We start from the raw sequence: 7,036 nt of genomic DNA on the forward strand, positions 1-7,036 counted from the left end.
TTTTTGGTGAGTTCTGGCGAATTCCTACTGTACATATTCTATAACACTGCTAAATACTGAGTAGAAATATGGTCTAATGCTAATTCTTCTTGTTCTCTACCAAATGGATTTCAGATTTTAAATGTCACAAGTTATTTTCCTTATTATTTATCTATTACTGCATAACAAATTAGGAGCTGTAGTGGTATGATGCATTATGTATTGGAATTATAACTGAAATGTCAGCCGTTCAAATTCACCGGGCATTCCAAGGGACAATGATAGTCTGCTGCACTGAAGATTTACAGACTCAGAAATCCAACGGAGGGTTGCCATGAGTCAGGATAAAGACAGCGATGAGTTTGGCTTTTTCTTTTTTTAAAAAAAATAGCAAATTGCTCTCAAATCTAGCTGGTTAAAATAACCAACATTCTTCAAAAACCTGAAGGTAGAACTAACATATGAGCCAGGAATTACACTCTTAGCTATATACTCAAAGGACTTAAAAGCAGAGACTTAGAGAATTGTGTGGTGCATATATTTCAATATGGCTTTTCTAGCCAACTGACCTAATCATGTGGATGGGCGGGAACATGCAAATAGCATGTGTTATCCTATCCAGAAGGGGATTGGCTATCTCACCATTCTACAAGAGGATTGGCCAGTTTCAACATCTACAAGGGGATTGCCTAGTCTCCCTAATAAATTTAACAGCTGTAGCCACAGATCTTAGATCATCCCTTGCCAGTGAAGAAAAATAGGCCTTCTAGATACTGGCAAAAAAGAATGAACAAGAGAATGTAGGATGCCCTTGGAGAGCAGACATTATTGCTCCAGTTAGACCTATGGCAGCAGCCTGAACTAGAGACCTGATATGACATGGTACTTTGGTACTACTACATCATTGGAACCACACTTAAGAACCTTTGCCCAAGTTTGTTGGACAGCTAGGGGTAAGCGGAGCCACTATTGGCTGAGAACTTTGTAACATTGGCCAAAAGCTGTGAGGCTCAAGGCTGAAGTGCCTTGGGAGCACACTTTAAGAGCTGTCCTGACTGTATTCTGCTAACGTGGATAATAATATTTTGCCTTCCTTAACATGTTTCTGTGTGGACTGTGAGCTATTGCATCGGAATTTTAACCCAGCAAAGCAGTAAGATTGTTATTGAGATAAGTAGAAAGAGGTATGGGAGCATTTGAGGACATGCCTGACCTCAAGGAAATTGGTTTTGTATTATTGTTATTATTGATGGGCACAGTTCCCCTTTGTAAAGTTGATAAAGGTCAGACATGACCATTCTTAAGTGGCCCTTGCTCTTTTAACACTTTTACACTAGTGTTCATTTTAGCACTGTTCTTAATATTAAGCCAAAAGGTCGAAATAATTAAATGCCCACAATAAATGTATGGATAAACAAAATATATAACACCATGCATTGCTACTTGCCTGATAAAAAAGGAAGTCTTGACGTACAACAGTGTGGGTGCAATTTGAAGATTAATATAGTATGCTGACTGAAATAAATAAAAATAAGTCAAAAGGACAAATATTACATTATTTCACTTACATAAGAAGCCAAAAAAAGAGATTAAAACTTCTCAGTGGTTAGCAGAGGTGGAGAGAGAGGTAAAAGGAATAATATTGCTTATGGAGCACTGAATTACAATACATGGCAAAGGAAAATTGCACAAATTAAGTGCAGGGTGGCATCTGTTTACTGAAATATGTCAGCTGATATTCAATCAATTCCTGGGATCTTTTTTTTTCTTTTTCCAATTCCTTCAGACCAGCTTGAACTTCCTCCATCATCACCATTAGCTCTTGATCAAATGTTTCATGAAATTCTTCTGTGTCAACCAGTTCCTTCTGGTACAGTGACTTTACCCTTTCCATCTTCTTTTGATGCTTCCTGGGTCATTTGACATTCTGCCCTCATCATCCTTAAGTATTACAACTCGAGGCTGAAACTTGTTCTTCGGTTCCTTAAGTTTGAGAAATGCTGAGTGGAAAAATAAATAAATAAATAAATGCTGAGTGAGTTCCTCCCTTCTGATTTTCTGATTCCAGCTCTTTGCACATTTCATTATAATACTTTGCTTTGTCTTCCTGAGCTGACTTTTTAAATCTTCTGTTCAGCTCCTTAACGTCTTAATTTTTCCCCTTTGCTTTAGCTTCTCAGCATTCTAGTGGAATATTCAGAGTCTCTTCTAACATCCTTCTTGGTCTTCTCTTCCTCCTCTGTCCTTGTAATGACTTTTTGCATTCATCATGAATGATTCTGGATATCCTTCCACAGTTCATCTGGTCTTCGCTCATTAATGTTCAAGCCCTCAAACCTGTTCCTGAGATGGTCTTTAAATTCTGGTGGGATAGACTTGAGGTCAAACTTTGGTTCTTGTGGATTGAATTTGATTTTCGTTTGCTTGAGTTTGAAATTGTGTATGAGTAGTTAGTTGATGGTCTGTTCCACAATCAGCACTTGGCCTGATTTTCACAACTGATATTGAGTTTCTCCAGTGTTTTCTTCCACAGATGCAGTCAATCTGATTCCTGTTTAGACCATCTGGTGAAGTCCATGTATACAGTTGCTGTTTATGTTCCTTATAAAAGGTGTTTGCAATGAATATGTAATTGATTGGACATGCTCACCAGGTTATGCAAAGAAATCTGGAGAAAAACTGGCCAAAAATTGACTGGAAGAGATATATATTTATTCCCATTCCAAAAAAAAGGTGACCTGACAGAGTGTGGAAATTCTCAAACAACATCACTATTATCACATGCAAGCAAGATCCTGTTGAAGATTACCCAAAAACAACTGGAGCAGAGAACTTCCAGGTATACAAGTTGGGTTTAGAAAAGGCTATGGCACATCGTAGTCAATGATTGTGGATCATTGATTAGATGGATCATGGATGAAAGCAGTACCAGAGGAATGTCTACATATGTTTCATTGACTGTGCAAAAGCATTTGACTGGCTCACAGCAAATTGTGGCTAACCTTGATAAGAATGGGAAACCCAGAACACTTAATTGTTTTGCTCATGTAAAACCTATACTTGGACCAAGAAGCACTAGTCAGAACAGAGTAGGGAAACACTGCATGGCTCAAAAAAGGTGTGAGTCAGGGATGCATCTTATCTCCATACCATTCCAACCTGTATGCAGAATAGATCATTCATGATCTGGACTTGATAGGGAGTAATGTGGCATCAGGATTGGAGGAAGATTCATCAACAACCTGTGTTATGGAGATGAGACAACCTTGCTTGATGAAACTGAAGAGGACATGAGTCGTTTGCTGCAGGATGTCAAGGACTGCAGCCTTCTATATAGATTGAAGCTCAGAATAAAAAAAAAAACAAAGATTCTCACCACTGGGCCAATTGGCAGCACCATGATAGAGAAAAGATTGAGATTGTTAAGAGCTTCAGCTTGCTTGGTTCCACAACCAACACTATTGGCACCAGCAGTGAAGAAATCAAAAGATGAATTGCATTGGAAAGTCTCCGGTCAGGGACCTCTCTAGACTACTGAAGAGCAACAATGTCAGTTTAGAGACTAAGGTGCACCTACATCAGGCCATGGTCTTTGCTATTACTTGTTATGCATCTGAGAGCTGGGCAATATCTAGAGATGATAGAAGAAGGATCGTTGCCTTTCAGTTGTGGTGCTAGAGAAGAGTGTTGAGCATACCATGGACTGCCAGGGGAACAAACTTGTCTGTTCTGGAGAGGATGAATCCAGGTTTCTCCCTGGAGGCAAGAATTTTGAAGCTCTGTCTTACTTTGGGCACATGTCCAGGAGGGACCAGTCTTTGGAGAAGGCCATCATGCTCAGAAGTGGGGAGGGATAGTGCAGGAGAGGAAGACTCCTGATGAGATGGATTGACTCAGTTACTGGAGAATTGGGATTAGGTCTGTTGGAAACGATGAGATTGTCTCAGGATAGGGCAGGGTTTGAAGCTAATGCACAAAGGGTCGCTGTGAGTTGCAGGTGACTCAATGGCACATACAACAACAACAAGTGTAGGGCTGCACAATCAATTGTTTTAAGTGCTATCAACTTGTTTCATCTGTAAAAAGTTTAATTGGCAAAAATAGGGTGATCGAAAAGGGCAAAATAAGTGTAGACAATATGGGAGTGACCAAGTCTGACATCTGCTAACCCCACAAGGATAAATTATTCACATCAAGTACATCCAAGATACAAAACAAGTTTCTGTAAGTTCAGACATGGTCTTCCATGCTCCTACACTGACTTCTACTAATTGCAGCATAAATCTTACTGCTCTGCACAAATCTTACTACTATGTTGTTGTTATATGCTGTCGAGTAGCCTGTGACTCATACCGACCATATACAGCTGCTCTGAAGTCTGCCCTGTCCTGAGCCAGTCTCACTGACTTTGACACACTCACTTTCATTACCCCAGTTAACTCTGTCAATCCATCTCATCCAGGCTCTTCCTCTCCTGCACTGTCCCTCCACCCTTCCAAGCACAACCTGCCCAAAGACTGAGCTTCAAAATCCTAGTCTCCAACATGAGAATCTCAGTTTCACCCTCTCTAAGACAGACCTATTTGTTTTCTTGGCAGTCTATGGTATGTTCACAATTCTTCTCCAGCACCACAATTCAAGGGCAATGATTCTTCTTCTTTCATCCTTAGTCATTGTCCAGCTTTTTGATGCATAACAAGTAACTGCAAAGAGCATGGTCTGGATCAGGTGCACCTTAGTCTCTAGACTGACATCATTGCTCTTCAGTATTTGGAAGAGGTTGCTGACAGAAGATTTTTCCAGTGCAATTCATCTTTTGATTTCCCAGCTGCTGGTGCCAAGAGTGTTGATTGTGGACCCTAGCAAGCTATAACTGTTAACAACCTCAATCTCTTCTCCATCTATCATGGTGTTGCCAGTTGGCCCAGTGATGGCCCAGTGGTTTCCTTGATGTTGAGTTTCAATCCTTATTTTAGCCTCAGTTCTTGACATCCTGCAGCAAGCACTTTAGGTGCTCCTCAGTTTCAGCAAGTAAGGTTGTGTCATCTGCATAACGTAGGTTGTTGATGAGTCTTCCTCCAATCCTGATGCCACATTCGTTCTTATAAAGCCCAGTCTCTTGAATGATCTATTCTGCATATAGATTGAAAAGTTATGGAAACAGTATGCATCCCTGACACACTCCTTCTCTGATTTTCAACTATGAAGTGTTTCCTTGCTCTGTTTTGAGGACTGCTTCCTGGTCTGAGTATAGTTTTCAGATGGGCACAATCAAGTCTTCTGGGATTCCCATTCTTTTCGAGGTTAGCCACAATTTGTTGTGATTTGCACAGTCAAGGAAACACAAGTAGACATACCTCTGGTACTCTTTGCTTTCCTCCAACATCCAACTGACACTGGCAATAATGTCTCTAGTGCCATGACCTCTTTTAAACCCAGATTATATTTCTGGTAGTTCTCCGTCGATATATTGTTCCAGTCATTTTTGGATAATTTTCTGCAGGATTTTGCTTGTGTGTGTGAAGGACATCATGCTTGGAAGGGAAGAAGACCCTGGTTGAAACATATTGACACAGTAACTGGGACAACGGGGGTAGGTGTGTCAGAGACAGTGAGACTGGCTCAGTCAGCATAGGGCAGGTTTCAGAGCTTTTGTATCTAGGGTTATTATAAGTCACAGGCAACTTGACAGCACATAACAAGAACTTAAGCTGATTTTTTTTTTCCTGAATTCTCTAGAAAGAATGAGGAATTTTCATTTTCACTGCACGGTCACCGTTTCCCCAGGAATTTTTTTTTTAAAGTATGATTTGCGTTTTATTTTCTTTCAGATGAGACTTTTTTTTTCAGCCTATAAGGAATCAAATCTTTAAATAGGCTTTGATGGAAGTCGTGGGGCAGCACCTGCAGGTCTAAATCAGGCTGGAGGTCCTCTGTCCTTCCAGGCTTCACAAGAATGGTTCCTCACCACTTTTCTGTAAATGGAACAACTCACATAATAGGGCAGTTTCACATAGAGCTTTGGAAGCACCTATGTATTAAAGATACTCACTTTGGAAATGTCCCTGACAGCAGCTGCTTCTACTGTATTTTGAATTACGAACTTCTTAATTGCCTTATCTTTGGGCATGCAGCAGGAGCAGTTCGTACAACCAAGCTGAATGGGGTCACTGTCGTTTTTGACACAACCATTGTTTCTCCTTTTGTTTGTCATCTTGGATGTGAGGACCTGAGAGAGGACCAAGAATTTTTAAATGGAATGATTTACATAGAAACTAGGCTTTCACTTCATTTCAAAGTGTTACGAAAATAAAAATTAGTCATTTACTTTATGTAAATACTTTTTTAAAAGTATTGCTGTATTGAAAGATGTTGTTGAGTGCCATCAAGTCGTAGGTGACTCATAGTGACCCTATGAATGAAAGCCCTTGACACTTGGGTGACTTTCATCCTTTCTCCAGGTTCATAGTGTTTCCGGAGGCAAGCATTTTACGGAAGTGGACGCCACTCCTGTTTCCAAGCTTGTTTTAACTGGGGGGTGCCACCAAACACTGTCCACCATGGGTGACAGTTATCACATTTGACACATCAGTGTCACAGTGTTCAGCTTCACAGCGACCACAGGTTACCTCTGTATGGCAAGTGGACATACTAGGGCTATACGACCTAGAAGAATGTTTGACCAACAATTTAAAACAAGCTTTAGAGCCGCAGATTAGAGCCACCCACCTTTGGCTTGGTAACATCGCTTTCGGTCCAGTAGGCCAAATGGTCTCTCTCTGTGTTGTTGAGGGCCGTCGAGTTGTAGGCGACTCATAGCGACCCTATGAATGAAAGTCCTCGACACTCACATGTGTGACTTTCATCCTTTCTTCCGGTTCATAGGGTTTCCAGAGGCAAGCTATTTATGGAAGTGGATGCCACTCCAGCTATATTTTATTTGGGATGGGACATAAGATTTAAATAGAAATAATTTAAAATGCTGTTGTTGTTATGTGCCGTCTAGTCGCTTGCGACTCATACCGACCCTATGTACAACAGCCCTAAACCCTGCTCT

This window comes from Elephantulus edwardii, unplaced genomic scaffold (genome assembly GCF_000299155.1).
Source record: "Elephantulus edwardii isolate Elephantulus edwardi_28Jun2011 unplaced genomic scaffold, EleEdw1.0 scaffold00054, whole genome shotgun sequence".
In the NCBI taxonomy this organism is placed as follows: Eukaryota; Metazoa; Chordata; class Mammalia; order Macroscelidea; family Macroscelididae; genus Elephantulus; species Elephantulus edwardii.